This window comes from Pseudophryne corroboree, unplaced genomic scaffold (assembly GCF_028390025.1).
Source record: "Pseudophryne corroboree isolate aPseCor3 unplaced genomic scaffold, aPseCor3.hap2 scaffold_581, whole genome shotgun sequence".
In the NCBI taxonomy this organism is placed as follows: domain Eukaryota; kingdom Metazoa; phylum Chordata; class Amphibia; order Anura; family Myobatrachidae; genus Pseudophryne; species Pseudophryne corroboree.
The window spans coordinates 1-18,463 of NW_026970180.1; the positions used below are offsets into that span (position 1 = coordinate 1).

At 48.3% G+C, this 18,463-nt stretch overlaps 15 non-coding genes and 3 pseudogenes across 15 annotated transcripts; 6 read left to right on the top strand and 12 right to left on the bottom strand.

Moving 5' to 3' along the window:
* The first annotated feature begins 55 nt into the window (after positions 1-55).
* LOC135034355 (U1 spliceosomal RNA) lies at positions 56-218 on the top strand. The gene has a single exon (XR_010229599.1). It is a non-coding gene; the product is annotated as a U1 spliceosomal RNA (small nuclear RNA).
* Positions 219-889: 671 nt separating this feature from the next.
* LOC135034407 (U1 spliceosomal RNA) lies at positions 890-1,053 on the top strand. Its single transcript, XR_010229645.1, has one exon. It is a non-coding gene; the product is annotated as a U1 spliceosomal RNA (small nuclear RNA).
* Positions 1,054-1,205: 152 nt separating this feature from the next.
* LOC135034375 (U1 spliceosomal RNA) lies at positions 1,206-1,368 on the top strand. The gene has a single exon (XR_010229615.1). It is a non-coding gene; the product is annotated as a U1 spliceosomal RNA (small nuclear RNA).
* Positions 1,369-2,038: 670 nt separating this feature from the next.
* Positions 2,039-2,202, top strand: LOC135034398 (U1 spliceosomal RNA). Its single transcript, XR_010229637.1, has one exon. It is a non-coding gene; the product is annotated as a U1 spliceosomal RNA (small nuclear RNA).
* Positions 2,203-2,354: 152 nt separating this feature from the next.
* LOC135034372 (U1 spliceosomal RNA) lies at positions 2,355-2,497 on the top strand (annotated as a pseudogene).
* A 694-nt stretch (positions 2,498-3,191) lies between these two features.
* LOC135034413 (U1 spliceosomal RNA) lies at positions 3,192-3,355 on the top strand. Its single transcript, XR_010229651.1, has one exon. It is a non-coding gene; the product is annotated as a U1 spliceosomal RNA (small nuclear RNA).
* A 2,075-nt stretch (positions 3,356-5,430) lies between these two features.
* LOC135034340 (U1 spliceosomal RNA) lies at positions 5,431-5,593 on the bottom strand. Its single transcript, XR_010229585.1, has one exon. It is a non-coding gene; the product is annotated as a U1 spliceosomal RNA (small nuclear RNA).
* Positions 5,594-5,745: 152 nt separating this feature from the next.
* On the bottom strand, positions 5,746-5,909 carry LOC135034406 (U1 spliceosomal RNA). The gene has a single exon (XR_010229644.1). It is a non-coding gene; the product is annotated as a U1 spliceosomal RNA (small nuclear RNA).
* Positions 5,910-6,604: 695 nt separating this feature from the next.
* LOC135034369 (U1 spliceosomal RNA) lies at positions 6,605-6,746 on the bottom strand (annotated as a pseudogene).
* A 152-nt stretch (positions 6,747-6,898) lies between these two features.
* LOC135034400 (U1 spliceosomal RNA) lies at positions 6,899-7,062 on the bottom strand. The gene has a single exon (XR_010229638.1). It is a non-coding gene; the product is annotated as a U1 spliceosomal RNA (small nuclear RNA).
* Positions 7,063-7,733: 671 nt separating this feature from the next.
* Positions 7,734-7,896, bottom strand: LOC135034353 (U1 spliceosomal RNA). Its single transcript, XR_010229597.1, has one exon. It is a non-coding gene; the product is annotated as a U1 spliceosomal RNA (small nuclear RNA).
* A 152-nt stretch (positions 7,897-8,048) lies between these two features.
* LOC135034405 (U1 spliceosomal RNA) lies at positions 8,049-8,212 on the bottom strand. The gene has a single exon (XR_010229643.1). It is a non-coding gene; the product is annotated as a U1 spliceosomal RNA (small nuclear RNA).
* A 695-nt stretch (positions 8,213-8,907) lies between these two features.
* On the bottom strand, positions 8,908-9,049 carry LOC135034374 (U1 spliceosomal RNA; annotated as a pseudogene).
* Positions 9,050-9,201: 152 nt separating this feature from the next.
* On the bottom strand, positions 9,202-9,365 carry LOC135034385 (U1 spliceosomal RNA). Its single transcript, XR_010229624.1, has one exon. It is a non-coding gene; the product is annotated as a U1 spliceosomal RNA (small nuclear RNA).
* A 670-nt stretch (positions 9,366-10,035) lies between these two features.
* LOC135034351 (U1 spliceosomal RNA) lies at positions 10,036-10,198 on the bottom strand. The gene has a single exon (XR_010229595.1). It is a non-coding gene; the product is annotated as a U1 spliceosomal RNA (small nuclear RNA).
* Positions 10,199-10,350: 152 nt separating this feature from the next.
* On the bottom strand, positions 10,351-10,514 carry LOC135034390 (U1 spliceosomal RNA). Its single transcript, XR_010229629.1, has one exon. It is a non-coding gene; the product is annotated as a U1 spliceosomal RNA (small nuclear RNA).
* Positions 10,515-11,174: 660 nt separating this feature from the next.
* On the bottom strand, positions 11,175-11,337 carry LOC135034358 (U1 spliceosomal RNA). The gene has a single exon (XR_010229602.1). It is a non-coding gene; the product is annotated as a U1 spliceosomal RNA (small nuclear RNA).
* A 152-nt stretch (positions 11,338-11,489) lies between these two features.
* On the bottom strand, positions 11,490-11,653 carry LOC135034384 (U1 spliceosomal RNA). Its single transcript, XR_010229623.1, has one exon. It is a non-coding gene; the product is annotated as a U1 spliceosomal RNA (small nuclear RNA).
* Positions 11,654-18,463: the final 6,810 nt, after the last annotated feature.

Consider the following 18,463-nt stretch of genomic DNA (forward strand, 5'->3'; position numbering starts at 1 on the left):
TTCACTTGACAGGGGGGTGCCCGAGCAGCGACCCTCCCCAGCTCTAGCCAAGCTCCTACTTACCTGCCAGGTGAGATACTATGATCATGAAGGTGCTTCTCCCCGGGCAAGGCTCACCCATTGCACTCTGGGTGTGCTACTCCTGCGGTTTCCCCAAATGTTGGACACTTGACTGCATAATTTGTGTTTCACCTGGTCGGCTCTCGTATAATTCAGATCTCTTTGTCTCAGGTCACTCTCCAGCCTAATTTGCAGTCTGTTTCCACTTCTCTTTTCTTGAGTTGCTCCCTTCTATGCCCTTGCGCACTATCCTGACTTCTCCCGTCTGCTTACTTTGTGCCTTCCAACGCACAATGCAAACTACAGGTAGTGCTGCAGGGCCCACACCCTTTTACTTGACTTACAGAGCAGCTCTGGAGCTGTTACAGTGCCCAGCTGCTGCAAGAAATCAGCTTGAATGCTTCAGGGGCTGGGGCATAGCCATCATGAGCCCCACACCGAAGGAGGGTGGAGGTGTTTAATGCGAACTAGGGGTCATCCAAGCACCGCAAAAGGCCGCCATGCCCTGCATGCCAATTTTCTCTTTTCATATGCAGACGAGGGTTGAAGCCAACTTTGACCCACTGCTTGGATGACATCACCATATGCAAATCCATCTGCTGCAGGCCTTCCCCCAGGAATGCTTGCACTAGTTGTTGCATTTGGTTTGTTGTTTGGGGGTGCTTCAGTATTAGGCAGCCTTCTGCCCTCCCATGTTCATCTGAAAATATGTGTACCTCCTGCAGTTGTTGTCCCCAGATGAGAGTTCCCTTGTGCTGCCTCAGTTGAATCTCCTTTACTTGACAGAGATGTGCCTGAGCAGCAGCCCTCCCCAGCCCTATCCCAAATCATACTTATTTTGCATAGGAGATACCATGGTCATGAAGATTGTTCTCCCAGGGTGAGGTTCATTCATTGCATTCTGGGTATGCTGACCCCTGTGATTTCCCCAAATGTGGTAAACTTGACAGCATTATTTGTGGTAGTGGGGGACTGTGTTTGTGCTTTTCTCTGGTCAGCTCTGGTAAAAGTCAGATTTCTTTGTCTCAGATCTTCCTCTAGCCTTGTTCTTCTTTCGAGAGTTCCCTTGTGCTGCCTCAGTTGGATCTCCTTCACTTGACAGGGGGGTGCCCGAGCAGCGACCCTCCCCAGCTCTAGCCCAACTCCTTCTTACCTGCTAGGTAAGATACTATGATCATGAATGTGCTTCTCCCAGGGCAAGGCTCACCAATTGCACTCTGGGTGTGCTGCTCCTGCGATTTCCCCAAATGTGGGAAACTTGACTGCATAATTTGTGTTTCCCCTGGTCGGCTCTCGTATAATTCAGATCTCTTTGTCTCATGTCTCTCTCCAGCCTAGTTTGCTGTTTGTTTACACTTCTTTTTTCTTGAGCCGCTCCCTTCTATGCCCTTGCGCACTATCCTGACTTCTCCCGTCTGCTTAATTTGTGCCTTCCAACGCACAATGCGAACTACAGGTAGTGCTGCAGGGCCCACGCCCTTTTACTTGCCTTACAGAGCAGCTCTGGAGCTGTTACAGTGCCTAGCTGCTGCAAGAAATCAGCTTGAATGCTTCAGGGGCTGGGGCATAGCCAACATGAGCCCCACACCGAAGGAGGGTGGAGGTGTTTAATGCGAACTAGGGGTCATCCAATTGCCGCAAAAGGCCGCCATGCCCTGCACGCCCCTTTTCTCTTTTCATATGCAGACGAGGGTTGAAGCCAACTTTGACCCACTGCTTGGATGACATCACCATATGCAAATCCATCTGCTGCAGCCTTCCCCCAGGAAAGCTTGCACTAGTTGTTGCATTTGGTTTGTTGTTTGGGGGTGCTTCAGTATTAGGCAGCCTTCTGCCCTCCCATGTTCATCTGAAAATATGTGTTCTCCCTGCCGTTGTTGTCCCCAGATGAGAGTTCCCTTGTGCTGCCTCAGTTGAATCTCCTTTACTTGACAGAGATGTGCCTGAGCAGCGGCCCTCCCCAGCCCTATCCCAAATCATACTTATTTTGCATAGGCGATACCATGGTCATGAAGATTGTTCTCTCAGGGTGAGGTTCATTCATTGCATTCTGGGTATGCTGACCCCTGTGATTTCCCTAAATGTGGGAAACTCGACTGCATTATTTGTGGTAGTGGGGGACTGTGTTTGTGCTTTCCTCTGGTCAGCTCTGGTAAAAGTCAGATTTCTTTGTCTCAGATTTTCCTCTAGCCTTGTTCTTCTTTCGAGAGTTCCCTTGTGCTGCCTCAGTTGGATCTCCTTCACTTGACAGGGGGGTGCCCGAGCAGCGACCCTCCCCAGCTCTAGCCCAACTCCTACTTACCTGCCAGGTGAGATACTATGATCATGAAGTTGCTTCTCCCTGGGCAAGGATCACCCATTGCACTCTGGGTGTGCTGCCCCTGTGATTTCCCCAAAATGTGGGAAACTTGACTGCGTAATTTGTGTTTCCCCTGGTCGGCTCTCATATAATTCAGATCTCTTTGTCTCAGGTCTCTCTCCAGCCTAGTTTGCTGTCTGTTTCCACTTCTTTTTTCTTGAGCCCCTCCCTTCTATACCCTTGTGCACTATCCTGACTTCTCCTCCCGTCTGCTTACTTTGTGCCTTACAATGCACAATGCAAACTACAGGTAGTGCTGCAGGGCCCACACCCTTTTACTTGCCTTACAGAGCAGCTCTGGAGCTGTTACAGTGCCCAGCTGCTGCAAGAAATCAGCTTGAATGCTTCAGGGGCTGGGGCATTGCCAACATGAGCCCCACACAGAAGGAGGGTGGGGGTATTTAATGCAAACTAGGGGTCATCCAAGCGCCGCAAAAGGCCGCCATGCCCTGCATACCCCTTTTCTCTTTTCATATGCAGACTAGGGTTGAAGCCAACTTTGACCCACTGCTTGGATGACATCACCATATGCAAATCCATCTGCTGCAGCCTTCCCCCAGGAATGCTTGCACTAGTTGTTGCATTTGGTTTGTTGTTTGGGGGTGCTTCAGTATTAGGCAGCCTTCTGCCCTCCCATGTTCATCTGAAAATATGTGTTCTCCCTGCAGTTGTTGTCCCCAGATGAGAGTTCCCTTGTGCTGCCTCAGTTGAATCTCCTTTACTTGACAGAGATGTGCCTGAGCAGCGGCCCTCCCCAGCCCTATCCCAAATCATACTTATTTTGCATAGGCGATACCATGGTCATGAAGATTGTTCTCTCAGGGTGAGGTTCATTCATTGCATTCTGGGTATGCTGACCCCTGTGATTTCCCCAAATGTGGGAAACTTGACTGCATTATTTGTGGTAGTGAGTGACTGTGTTTGTGCTTTCCTCTGGTCAGCTCTGGTAAAAGTCAGATTTCTTTGTCTCAGATCTTCCTCTAGCCTTGTTCTTCTTTCGAGAGTTCCCTTGTGCTGCCTCAGTTGGATCTCCTTCACTTGACAGGGGGCTGCCCGAGCAGCGACCCTCCCCAGCTCTAGCACATGTAAGTTTGTTTTTATTTTACTACATTGTGGTTTGTGGCTCTATACCATGTAATGCATGTCTTTTAACAGTAGTCAAGTCTTCCAATGTGCTTGTTAGTGAAACCCAATACATAGCTTTATTTTATTTTGTTTCTTCAAATATTGAATGCATATGTCTTATAACTTTTTTTTTCAATATATAAACATTTTTATTATAAGATTTTCAATGACACAAGTACATCCAAGTTGCAGATTATGGGTTGTGAAGGACAAATCAACCATATAAACAATTTAAGCAATTTAAATTGCATGCAGGTAGTAGAATATCAAACTCCTTGGATGAGAGTTGGTCGTAATAAACTAGGATAGAAAAGAATAAAGTAGAAAATAAGATTTTAAACCTACCGGTAAATCTTTTTCTCGTAGTCCGTAGAGGGTGCTGGGGACTCCGTAAGGACCATGGGGATAGACGGGCTCCGCAGGAGACATGGGCACTTTAAGAAAGACTTTAGTTCTGGGTGTGCACTGGCTCCTCCCTCTATGCGCCTCTATGCCACAGTTAGAGAAACTGTGCCCAGAGGAGACTGACAGTATGAGGAAAGGATTTTGTTAATCCAGGGCAAGATTCATACCAGCTACACCAATCACACCGTATAACTTGTGATAAACTACCCAGTTATGAGTACGAAAAAACAACATACTGTAGCATCAGTGCAGGACCGATGCAACTATAACATAACCCTTATTGAAGCAATAACTATATACAAGTATTGCAGAAGTAGTCCGCACTTGGGACGGGCGCCCAGCATCCTCTACGGACTACGAGAAAAAGATTTACCGGTAGGTTTAAAATCTTATTTTCTCTAACGTCCTAGAGGATGCTGGGGACTCCGTAAGGACCATGGGGATTATACCAAAGCTCCAAAACGGGCGGGAGAGTGCGGATGACTCTGCAGCACCGATTGAGCAAACATGAGTTCCTCCTCAGCCAGGGTATCAAACTTATAGTATTTTGAAAAGGTGTTTGAACCTGACCAAGTAGCAGCTCGACACAGCTGTAGTGCCGAGACCCCTCGGGCAGCCGCCCAAGAAGAGCCCACTTTCCTCGTGGAATGGGCCTAGACCGATTTCGGTAACTGCAATCCAGCCATAGAATGCGCTTGCTGAATCGTGTTACAAATCCAGCGAGCAATAGCCTGCTTTGAAGCAGGGGCACCAATCTTGTTGGTTGCATACAGGACAAACAGCGCTTCAGTTTTCCTGACTCTAGCCGTCCTGGCCACGTAAATTTTCAAAGCCTTGACCACATCAAGTAACTCGGAATCCTCCAAGTCACGCGTAGCCAAAGGCGCCACAATAGATTGGTTCATATGAAAAGATGAGACCACTTTTGGTAGGAATTGAGGATGGGTCCGCAATTCCGCTCTATCCACATGGAACACCAAATATGGGCTTTTATGTGACAAAGCCGCTAATTCCGACACTCGCCTAGCCGAAGCCAAGGCTAATAACATGACCACCTTCCACGTGAGATATGTTAACTCCACCGTTTTAAGGCTGCTAAAAACTGCTAGCGAGCAATCAACTCAGAATGACCCCCATAGTGTATTGCAAGAAAATATCTGTAAATCCAATGGTACCGTAAGTGCGGTATATACTCGCACTTCTTTGCGGGGCGAGAACATCTCCCCTAAGTGAAGTCAGCCCTATGAATAGAGTTTGTGTGATCCCTGTGCAGCAGTCACAGAAAGGGTTCATCTCTGCAGTTTGTCACTCAAATTACATTGTTGCATTTTTTCTAGAAGTGGATCTGAGAGCTGTTACCCGCAGACCAGCTACAATAATTATCCTGGGATAGTGCGCAAGGGCATAGAAGGGAGCGGCTCAAGAAAAGAGAAGTGGAAACAGACAGCAAACTAGGCTGGAGAGAGACCTGAGACAAAGAGATCTGAATTATACGAGAGCCGACCAGGGGAAACACAAATTATGCAGTCAAGTTTCCCACATTTGGGGAAATCGCAGGAGCAGCACACCCAGAGTGCAATGGGTGAGCCTTGCCCTGGGAGAAGCACCTTCATGATCATAGTATCTCACCTGGCAGGTAAGTAGGAGTTGGGCTAGAGCTGGGGAGGGTCGCTGCTCGGGCACCCCCCTGTCAAGTGAAGGAGATCCAACTGAGGCAGCACAAGGAAACTCTCGAAAGAAGAACAAGGCTAGAGGAAGATCTGAGACATAGAAATCTGACTTTTACCAGAGCTGACCAGTGGAAAGCACAAACACAGTCCCTCACTACCACAAATAATGCAGTCAAGTTTCCCACATTTGGGGAAATCACAGGGGTCAGCATACCCAGAATGCAATGAATGAACCTCACCCTGGGAGAACAATCTTCATGACCATGGTATCTCCTATGCAAAATAAGTATGATTTGGGATAGGGCTGGGGAGGGCCGCTGCTCAGGCACATCTCTGTCAAGTAAAGGAGATTCAACTGAGGCAGCACAAGGGAACTCTCATCTGGGGACAACAACTGCAGGGAGAACACATATTTTCAGATGAACATGGGAGGGCAGAAGGCTGCCTAATACTGAAGCACCCCCAAACAACAAACCAAATGCAACAACTAGTACAAGCATTCCTGGGGGAAGGTCTGCAGAAGACGGATTTGCATACGGTGATGTCATCCAAGCAGTGGGCCAAAGTTGGCTGGAACCCTAGTCTGCATATGAAAAGAGAAAAGGGGTATGCAGGGCATGGCGGCCTTTTGCGGCGCTTGGATGACCCCTAGTTTGCATTAAATACCCCCACCCTCCTTCTGTGTGGGGCTCATGTTGGCCATGCCCCAGCCCCTGAAGCATTCAAGCTGATTTCTTGCAGCAGCTGGGCACTGTAAAAGCTCCAGAGCTGCTCTGTAAGGCAAGTAAAAGGGTGTGGGCCCTGCAGCACTACCTGTAGTTTGCATTGTGCATTGTAAGGCACAAAGTAAGCAGACGGGAGGAGAAGTCAGGATAGTGCACAAGGGTATAGAAGGGAGGGGCTCAAGAAAAAAGAAGTGGAAACAGACAGCAAACTAGGCTGGAGAGAGACCTGAGACAAAGAGATCTGAATTATATGAGAGCCGACCAGGGGAAACACAAATTACGCAGTCAAGTTTCCCACATTTGGGGAAATCACAGGGGCAGCACACCCAGAGTGCAATGGGTGATCCTTGCCCAGGGAGAAGCAACTTCATGATCATAGTATCTCACCTGGCAGGTAAGTAGGAGTTGGGCTAGAGCTGGGGAGGGTCGCTGCTCGGGCAGCCCCCTGTCAAGTGAAGGAGATCCAACTGAGGCAGCACAAGGGAACTCTTGAAAGAAGAACAAGGCTAGAGGAAAATCTGAGACAAAGAAATCTGACTTTTACCAGAGCTGACCAGAGGAAAGCACAAACACAGTCCCCCACTACCACAAATAATGCAGTCGAGTTTCCCACATTTGTGGAAATCACAGGGGTCAGCAAACCCAGAACGCAATGAATGAACCTCACCCTGGGAGAACAATCTTCATGACCATGGTATCTCCTATGCAAAATAAGTATGATTTGGGATAGGGCTGGGGAGGGCCGCTGCTCAGGCACATCTCTGTCAAGTAAAGGAGATTCAACTGAGGCAGCACAAGGGAACTCTCATCTGGGGACAACAACTGCAGGGAGAACACATATTTTCAGATGAACATGGAAGGGCCAAAGGCTACCTAATACTGAAGCACCCCAAAACAACAAACAAAATGCAACAACTAGTGCAAGCATTCCTGGGGGAAGGCCTGCAGCAGATGGATTTGCATATGGTGATGTCATCCAAGCAGTGGGTCAAAGTTGGCTTCAACCCTCGTCTTCATATGAAAAGAGAAAAGGGGCGTGCAGGGCATGGCAGCCTTTTGCGGCGCTTGGATGACCCCTAGCTCGCATTAAACACCTCCACCCTCCTTCGGTGTGGGGCTCATGTTGGCTATGCCCCAGCCCCTGAAGCATTCAAGCTGATTTCTTGCAGCAGCTGGGCACTGTAACAGCTCCAGAGCTGCTCTGTAAGGCAAATAAAAGGGTGTGGGACCTGCAGCACTACCTGTAGTTCGCATTGTGCGTTGGAAGGCAAAAAGTAAGCAGGCGGGAGAAGTCAGGATAGTGCGCAAGGGCATAGAAGGGAGCGGCTCAAGAAAAGAGAAGTGGAAACAGACAGCAAACTAGGCTGGAGAGAGACCAGAGACAAAGAGATCTGAATTATACGAGAGCCGACCAGGGGAAACACAAATTATGCAGTCAAGTTTCCCACATTTGGGGAAATCGCAGGAGCAGCACACCCAGAGTGCAATGGGTGAGCCTTGCCCTGGGAGAAGCACCTTCATGATCATAGTATCTTACCTGGCAGATAAGTAGGAGTTGGGCTAGAGCTGGGGAGGGTCGCTGCTCGGGCAGCCCCCTGTCAAGTGAAGGAGATCCAACTGAGGCAGCACAAGGAAACTCTCGAAAGAAGAACAAGGCTAGAGGAAGATCTGAGACAAAGAAATCTGACTTTTACCAGAGCTGACCAGAGGAAAGCACAAACACAGTCACTCACTACCACAAATAATGCAGTCAAGTTTCCCACATTTGGGGAAATCACAGGGGTCAGCATACCCAGAATGCAATGAATGAACCTCACCCTGGGAGAACAATCTTCATGACCATGGTATCTCCTATGCAAAATAAGTATGATTTGGGATAGGGCTGGGGAGGGCCGCTGCTCAGGCACATCTCTGTCAAGTAAAGGAGATTCAACTGAGGCAGCACAAGGGAACTCTCATCTGGGGACAACAACTGCAGGGAGAACACATATTTTCAGATGAACATGGGATGGCAGAAGGCTGCCTAATACTGAAGCACCCCCAAACAACAAACCAAATGCAACAACTAGTACAAGCATTCCTGGGGGAAGGTCTGCAGAAGACGGATTTGCATACGGTGATGTCATCCAAGCAGTGGGCCAAAGTTGGCTGGAACCCTCATCTGCATATGAAAAGAGAAAAGGGGTATGCAGGGCATGGCGGCCTTTTGCGGCGCTTGGATGACCCCTAGTTCGCATTAAATACCCCCACCCTCCTTCTGTGTGGGGCTCATGTTGGCCATGCCCCAGCCCCTGAAGCATTCAAGCTGATTTCTTGCAGCAGCTGGGCACTGTAACAGCTCCAGAGCTGCTCTGTAAGGCAAGTAAAAGGGCGTGGGCCCTGCAGCACTACCTGTAGTTTGCATTGTGCATTGTAAGGCACAAAGTAAGCAGACGGGAGGAGAAGTCAGGATAGTGCACAAGGGTATAGAAGGGAGGGGCTCAAGAAAAAAGAAGTGGAAACAGACAGCAAACTAGGCTGGAGAGAGACCTGAGACAAAGAGATCTGAATTATATGAGAGCCGACCAGGGGAAACACAAATTACGCAGTCAAGTTTCCCACATTTGGGGAAATCACAGGGGCAGCACACCCAGAGTGCAATGGGTGATCCTTGCCCAGGGAGAAGCAACTTCCTGATCAAAGTATCTCACCTGGCAGGTAAGTAGGAGTTGGGCTAGAGCTGGGGAGGGTCGCTGCTCGGGCACCCCCTTGTCAAGTGAAGGAGATCCAACTGAGGCAGCACAAGGGAACTCTCGAAAGAAGAACAAGGCTAGAGGAAAATCAGAGACAAGGAAATCTGACTTTTACCAGAGCTGACCAGAGGAAAGCACAAACACAGTCCCCCACTACCACAAATAATGCAGTCGAGTTTCCCACATTTAGGGAAATCACAGGGGTCAGCATACCCAGAATGCAATGAATGAACCTCACCCTGGGAGAACAATCTTCATGACCATGGTATCTCCTATGCAAAATAAGTATGATTTGGGATAGGGCTGGGGAGGGCCGCTGCTCAGGCACATCTCTGTCAAGTAAAGAAGATTCAACTGAGGCAGCACAAGGGAACTCTCATCTGGGGACAACAACTGCAGGGAGAACACATATTTTCAGATGAACATGGGAGGGCAGAAGGCTGCCTAATACTGAAGCACCCCCAAACAACAAACCAAATGCAACAACTAGTGCAAGCATTCCTGGGGGAAGGCTGCAGCAGATGGATTTGCATATGGTGATGTCATCCAAGCAGTGGGTCAAAGTTGGCTTCAACCCTCGTCTGCATATGAAAAGAGAAAAGGGGCGTGCAGGGCATGGCGGCCTTTTGCGGCGATTGGATGACCCCTAGTTCGCATTAAACACCTCCACCCTCCTTCGGTGTGGGGCTCATGTTGGCTATGCCCCAGCCCCTGAAGCATTCAAGCTGATTTCTTGCAGCAGCTAGGCACTGTAACAGCTCCAGAGCTGCTCTGTAAGGCAAGTAAAAGGGCGTGGGCCCTGCAGCACTACCTGTAGTTCGCATTGTGCGTTGGAAGGCACAAATTAAGCAGACGGGAGAAGTCAGGATAGTGCGCAAGGGCATAGAAGGGAGCGGCTCAAGAAAAAAGAAGTGGAAATAGACAGCAAACTAGGCTGGAGAGAGACCTGAGACAAAGAGATCTGAATTATACGAGAGCCGACCAGGGGAAACACAAATGATGCAGTCAAGTTTCCCACATTTGGGGAAATCGCAGGAGCAGCACACCCAGAGTGCAATGGGTGAGACTTGCCCTGGGAGAAGCACCTTCATGATCATAGTATCTCACCTGGCAGGTAAGTAGGATTTGGGATAGAGCTGGGGAGGGTCGCTGCTCGGGCACCCCCCTGTCAAGTGAAGTAGATCCAACTGAGGCAGCACAAGGAAACTCTCGATAGAAGAACAAGGCTAGAGGAAGATCTGAGACAAATAAATCTGACTTTTACCAGAGCTGACCAGAGGAAAGAACAAACACAGTCCCCCACTACCACAAATAATGCAGTCGAGTTTCCCACATTTGGGGAAATCATAGGGGTCAGCATACCCAGAATGCAATGAATGAACCTCACCCTGGGAGAACAATCTTCATGACCATGGTATCTCCTATGCAAAATAAGTATGACTTGGGATAGGCTGGGGAGGGCCGCTGCTCAGGCACATCTCTGTCAAGTAAAGGAGATTCAACTGAGGCAGCACAAGGGAACTCTCATCTGGGGACAACAACTGCAGGGAGAACACATATTTTCAGATGAACATGGGAGGGCAGAAGGCTGCCTAATACTGAAGCACCCCCAAACAACAAACCAAATGCAACAACTAGTGCAAGCATTCCTGGGGGAAGGCCTGCAGCAGATGGATTTGCATATGGTGATGTCATCCAAGCAGTGGGTCAAAGTTGGCTTCAACCCTCGTCTGCATATGAAAAGAGAAAAGGGGCGTGCAGGGCATGGCGGCCTTTTGCGGCGCTTGGATGACCCCTAGTTCGCATTAAACACCTCCACCCTACTTCGGTGTGGGGCTATGCCCCAGCCCCTGAAGCATTCAAGCTGATTTCTTGCAGCAGCTGGGCACTGTAACAGCTCCAGAGCTGCTCTGTAAGGCAAGTAAATGGGTGTGGGCCCTGCAGCACTACCTGTAGTTTGCATTGTGCGTTGGAAGGCACAAAGTAAGCAGACGGGAGAAGTCAGGATAGTGCGCAAGGGCATAGAAGGGAGCAACTCAAGAAAAGAGAAGTGGAAACAGACAGCAAACTAGGCTGGAGAGAGACCTGAGACAAAGAGATCTGAATTATACGAGAGCCGACCAGGGGAAACACAAATTATGCAGTCAAGTGTCCAACATTTGGGGAAACCGCAGGAGCAGCACACCCAGAGTGCAATGGGTGAGCCTTGCCCTGGGAGAAGCACCTTCATGATCATAGTATCTCACCTGGCAGGTAAGTAGGAGTTGGGTTAGAGCTGGGGAGGGTCGCTGCTCGGGCACCCCCCTGTCAAGTGAAGGAGATCCAACTGAGGCAGCACAAGGGAACTCTCGAAAGAAGAACAAGGCTAGAGGAAGATCTGAGACAAATAAATCTGACTTTTACCAGAGCTGACCAGAGGAAAGCACAAACACAGTCCCCCACTACCACAAATAATGCAGTCGAGTATCCCACATTTGGGGAAATCACAGGGGTCAGCATACCCAGAATGCAATGAATGAACCTCACCCTGGGAGAACAATCTTCATGACCATGGTATCTCCTATGCAAAATAAGTATGATTTGGGATAGGGCTGGGGAGGGCCGCTGCTCAGGCACATCTCTGTCAAGAATTTATAAAGTCTATACATATATATAACCAAATGTCAATATATATATATAGAACCCAGCGCTCCTATCAAAACTTATCTATTTCACCAATTTGTTGCTTATTTAATCTTTATACATCTATTAATTTTCACCATATATTATAAAATGCTGCTCCCATAGGTAGTACTGTTCTACCAATAATAAACCAAATTTTAAAGATAATCACACTTGTTATCAAGGGAGCGCAAAAAATAAAATATACAAGCTCTTTATTTTTAAAAAATATATATAGACAGAAGAAACCCACATTCAATAAAATACAATGGAGTCAACATATATAGGCACCACTATCCATATCTAAATGTAATCAGGATCTATTTCATATTGCCCTTGATGACAACGGAATGTTTATTAAAGGGTCCAAAAAATCCTACTGGATACAGCTGTTGTAATTTAATCGTTACTTTCCAATTGTAATTGATACATTAAATTCCTTCTTGTGGATGAACAGCAACAGTTGTAACCAACGCCTCTTTTCTCTAACGTCCTAAGTGGATGCTGGGGACTCCGTAAGGACCATGGGGAATAGCTGCTCCGCAGGAGACTGGGCACATCTAAAGAAAGCTTTAGGACTATGTGGTGTGCACTGGCTCCTCCCCCTATGACCCTCCTCCAAGCCTCAGTTAGATTTCTGTGCCCGACGAGAAGGGTGCACACTAGGGGCTCTCCTGAGCTTCTTAGTGAAAGTTTTAGTTTAGGTTTGTTATTTTCAGTGAGACCTGCTGGCAACAGGCTCACTGTATCGAGGGACTAAGGGGAGAAGAAGCGAACTCACCTGCGTGCAGAGTGGATTGGGCTTCTTGGCTACTGGACATTAGCTCCAGAGGGACGATCACAGGCCCAGCCTGGATGGGTCCCGGAGCCTCGCCGCCGGCCCCCTTACAGAGCCAGAAGAGCGAAGAGGTCCGGAAAAATCGGCGGCAGAAGACGTTCCTGTCTTCAATAAGGTAGCGCACAGCTGTGCGCCATTGCTCTCAGCACACTTCATACTCCGGTCACTGAGGGTGCAGGGCGCTGGGGGGGGCGCCCTGAGACGCAATAAAACATGATAAAAATACCTTACATGGCAAAAAATACATCACATATAGCTCCTGGGCTATATGGATGCATTTAACCCCTGCCAGAATATACAGAAAAACTGGAGATAAGGCCGCCGAAAAGGGGGCGAAGACTATCTCCTCAGCACACTGGCGCCATTTTCCCTCACAGCTCAGTTGGAGGGAAGCTCCCTGGCTCTTCCCTGCAGTCACTACACTACAGAAAGGGTTAAAAAAAGAGAGGGGGGCACTAATTAGGCGCAGTATTAAAACATACAGCAGCTATAAGGGGAAAAACACTTATATAAGGTTATCCCTGTATATATATATATAGCGCTCTGGTGTGTGCTGGCATACTCTCCCTCTGTCTCCCCAAAGGGCTAGTGGGGTCCTGTCCTCTATCAGAGCATTCCCTGTGTGTGTGCTGTGTGTCGGTACGTTTGTGTCAACATGTATGAGGAGAAAAATGATGTGGAGACGGAGCAGAGTGTCTGTAACAGTGATGTCACCACCTAGGGGGTCGACACCTGAGTGGATGTACTGTTGAAAATTACGTGACAGTGTCAGCTCTGTATAAAAAAAAAAAAAAAAAACAGTGGTTGACATGAGACAGCCGGCTACTCAGCTTGTGCCTGTCCAGACGTCTCATAGGCCGTCAGGGGCTCTAAAGCGCCCGTTACCTCAGATGGCAGATACAGACGCCGACACGGATACTGACTCCTGTGTCGACGGTGAAGAGACAACCGTGATTTCCAGTAGGGCCACACGTTACATGATTGAGACAATGGAAAATGTTTTATACATTTCTGATAATACGAGTACCACCAAAAAGGGGTATTATGTTCGGTGAGGGAAAAACTACCTGTAGTTTTCCTGAATCTGAGAAATAAAATGATGTGTGTGATGATGCGTGGGTTTCCCCCCGATAACAATTGATAATTTCTTAAAAAGTATTGGCTGTATACCCTTTCCCGCCAGAGGTTAGGGTGCGTTGGGAAACACCCCCTAGGGGGGATAAGGCGCTCACACGCTTGTAAGAACAAGGGCTCTACCCTCTCATGAGATGGCCGCCCTTAAGGATCCTGCTGATAGAAAGCAGGAGGGTATCCAAAAATGTATTCACACACATACTGGTGTTATACTGCGACCAGCAATCGCCTCAGCCTGGAGGTGCAGTGCTGGGTTGGCATGGTCGGATTCCCTGACTGGAAATATTGATATCCTAGATAAGGATAGTATATTATTGCCTATAGAGCATTTAAAAGATGCATTTCTATATATGCATGATGCACAGCGGAATATTTGCCGACTGGCATCAAGTATAAGTGCGTTGTCCAATTCTACCAGTAAAATGGTCAGGTGATGCGGATTCCAAACGGCATTTGGAAGTATTGCCTTTGAAAGGGGACATTTGGGGTCGGTCTTTTAGACCTGGTGGCCACGGCAACAACTGGGAAATCCACGTTTGTACCCCAGGTCGCCTCTCAAAATAAGACGCCGTATTATCAGGCGCAGTCCTTTGGTGGCAAGCGGACAAAAGGTTCCTCTTTTCTGCTCGTGACAGAGGGAGAGGAAAAAGGCTGAAGAGATTAGCCAGTTCCCAGGAACAGAAACCCTTTCCCGCCTCTGCCAAGCCCTCAGTATGACGCTAGGGCCTTACAAGCTCAGGCACGGTGGGGGCCCGTTCTCAATGAATTTCAGTGCGCAGTGGGCTCACTCGCAAGTAGACCCCTGGATCCTTCAGGTAATATCTCAAGGGTACATATTGGAATTCGAGACGTCTCCCCCTCGCCGTTTCCAAAAGTCGGCTTTACCGACGTCTCCCTCTGACAGGGAGGCAGTTTTGGAAGCCATTCACAAGCTGTATTCCCAGCAGGTGATAATCAAGGTACCCCTCCTGCTACAGGGAACGGGGTATTATTCCACACTATTGTGGTACCGAAGCCAGACGGCTCGGTGAGACCGATTCTAAATCTAAAATCTAAAATCTTTGAACACTTACATACAGAGGTTCAAATTCAAGATTGAGTCACTCAGAGCAGTGATTGCGAACCTGGAAGAAGGGGACTACATGATGTCTCGGGACATCAAGGATGCTTACCTTCATGTCAAAATTTACCCTTCTCACCAAGGGTACCTCAGGTTATGGTACAGAACTGTCACTATCAGTTCAGACGCTGCCGTAGGGATGGTCCACGGTACCCCGGGTCTTTACCAAGGTAATGGCCGAAATGATATCCCTTCGAAGGAAGGGAATTTTAGTTATCCCTTACTTGGACGATTCCCTGATAAGGGTAAGATCCAGGGAACAGTTGGAAGTCGGTGTAGCACTATCTCAGGTAGTGTTGCGGCAGCACGATTGGATTCTCAATATTCCAAAATCGCAGCTGGTTCCGACGACTTGTCTTCTGTTTCCTAGGGATGTTCCTGGACACAGTCCAGAAAAAAGGTGTTTCTCCCGGAAGAGAAAGCCAGGGAGTTATCCGAGCTAGTCAGGAACCTCCTAAAACCGAACCAAGTCTCAGTGCATCAATGCACAAGGGTTCTGGGTAAAAATGGTGGCTTCCTACGAAGCAATCCCATTCGTTAGATTCCACGCAAGAACTTTCCAGTGGAACCTACTGGACAAATGGTCCGGGTCGCATTTTCAGATGCATCAGCGGATAACCCTGTCACCAAGGACAAGGGTATCCATCCTGTGGTGGTTGCAGAGTGCTCATCTTCTAGAGGGCCGCAGATTCGGCATTCAGGACTGGGTCCTGGTGACCACGGATGCCAGCCTGCGAGGCTGGTGAGCAGTCACACAGGGAAGGAATATCCAGGGCTTAGGGTCAAGCCTGGATACATCACTTCACATAAATATCCTGAAGCTAAGGGCCATTTACAATGCTCTAAGCTTAGCAAGACCTCTGCTTCAAGGTCAGCCGGTGTTGATCCAGTCGGACAACATCATGGCAGTCACCCACGTAAACAGACAGGGTGGCACAAGAAGCAGGAGGGCAATGGCAGAAGCTGCAGGGATTCTTCGCTGGGCGGAAAATCATGTGATAGCACTGTCAACAGTATTCATTCCGGGAGTGGACAACTGGGAAGCAGACTTCCTCAGCACGACCTCCACCCGGGAGAGTGGGGACTTCACCCAGAAGTAGTCCACATGATTAAAAAACTCGACAGGTATTGCGCCAGGTCAAGAGACCCTCAGGCAATAGTTGTAGACGCTCTGGTAACACCGTGGGTGTACCAGTCAGTGTATGTGTTCCCTCCTCTGCCTCTCATACCCAAGGTACTGAGATTGATAAGATGGAGAGGAGAAAGCACTATATTCGTGGCTCCGGATTGGCCAAGAAGGACTTGGTAACCGGAACTTCAAGAGATGCTCACGGAGGATCCGTGGCCTCTACCTCTAAGAAGGGACCTGCTCCAGCAAGGACCCTGTCTGTTCCAAGACTTACCGCGGCTGCGTTTGACGGCATGCCGGTTGAACACCGGATCCTGAAGGAAAAAAGGCATTCCGGATGAAGTCATCCATATCCTGATCTAAAGCCAGGAAGGATGTAACCGCAAAAACATTATCACCGCAATTGGCGAAAATATGTTGCGTAGTGCGAGGCCAGTAAGGCCCGACGGAGGAAATTCAACTGGGTCGATTCCTACATTTCCTGCAAACAGGAGTGTCTATGGGCCTGAAATTGGGGTCCATTAAGGTTCAGATTTCGGCCCTGTCAATTTTCTTCCAAAAAGGAACTAGCTTCAGTCCCTGAAGTTTAGACGTTTGTAAAAGGGGTACTGCATATACAGCCTCCTTTTGTGCCTCCAGTGGCAATTTGGGATCTCAATGTAGTTTGGGTTCCAAAAGTCACATTGGTTTGAACCACTTAAATCTGTGGAGTTAAAATATCTCACATGGAAAGTGGTCATGCTGTTGGCCCTGGCCTGGGCCAGGCGCGTGTCAGAATTGGCGGCTTTATCCTGTAAAAGCCCTTATCTGATTTTCCATTCGGACAGGGCGGAATTGAGGACTCGTCCTCAGTTTCTCCCTAAGGTGGTTCCAGCGTTTTCACCTGAACCAACCTATTGTGGTGCCTGCGGCTACTAGGGACTTGGAGGAATCCAAGTTGCTGGATGTTGTCAGGGCCCTGAAAATATGTTTCCAGGACGGCTGGAGTCAGGAAATCTGACTCGCTGTTTATCCTGTATGCACCCAACAAGCTGGGTGCTCCTGCTTCTAAGCAGACTATTGCTCGTTGGATTTGTAGTACAATTCAGCTTGCACATTCTGTGGCAGGCCTGCCACAGCTAAAATCTGTAAAAGCCCGTTCCACAAGGAAAGTGGGCTCATCTTGGGCGGCTGCCCGAGGGGTCTCGGCTTTACAACTTTGCCGAGCAGCTACTTGGTCAGGGGCAAACACGTTTGCTAAATTCTACAAATTTGATACCCTGGCTGAGGAGGACCTGGAGTTCTCTCATTCGGTGCTGCAGAGTCATCCGCACTCTCCCGCCCGTTTGGGAGCTTTGGTATAATCCCCATGGTCCTTACGGAGTCCCAAGCATCCACTTAGGACGTTAGAGAAAATAAGAATTTACTTACCGATAATTCTATTTCTCATAGTCCGTAGTGGATGCTGGGCGCCCATCCCAAGTGCGGATTGTCTGCAATACTTGTACATAGTTATTGTTACAAAAATCGGGTTATTATTGTTGGGAGCCATCTTTTCAGAGGCTCCTCTGTTATCATACTGTTAACTGGGTTCAGATCACAAGTTATACGGTGTGATTGGTGTGGCTGGTATGAGTCTTACCCGGGATTCAAAATCCTTCCTTATTGTGTACGCTCGTCCGGGCAAAGTATCCTAACTGAGGCTTGGAGGAGGGTCATAGGGGGAGGAGCCAGTGCACACCACATAGTCCTAAAGCTTTCTTTAGATGTGCCCAGTCTCCTGCGGTACCGCTATTCCCCATGGTCCTTACGGAGTCCCCAGCATCCACTACGGACTATGAGAAATAGAATTATCGGTAAGTAAATTCTTATTATTTACTGCAGTTATAGTTCATATGTAACTCACGTGAGTAATGAAAGAAAACAGGGGGAGAGCGCTGTGATAGTTGGTGAAACACAGCGGTATGCTACGACCCCCGTTAACCGTGGCTGGATCTTATTGGCACTCGCGGTCGGGATATTTCTCCCTGCCGTGGGGTAGAGACCTCCTTTTGCTCGGTCTCAAATTGCTTTTTCCCCTTCACCGCTGTCTTTACATCAGACATCCGCCGTGATGTAGCTCGTTCATGAACGGGCTTATATCTCAGCAATCAGAGTGTCCGGTAATCACCTTCCTTACGCGTTTCTCCGCTGTTATCCAAGAGCGGTTTTGTCAGAGGATACATCAGCAGCCTAGCAGGCTCTTTTTAAAATGCACCGGACCAATAGCATTACTAATTAGTTGATTGGATACATACATGTACTAATTGGATGCATACATGTAATGACTCACATATGGAACAACTTTCTAATTGCAATTGCACATATAAAGGCATTTCATAATATAAAAATAAGCAACATGGTGATTAAAAATAATAATAAAATAAGCAACAAGGTGGTTTAAAAAATAACAGAAAATATATAATCTATATACAGATTAACCTATAATCTTTCAATCAATACCTCATATCTATAATCACATATACA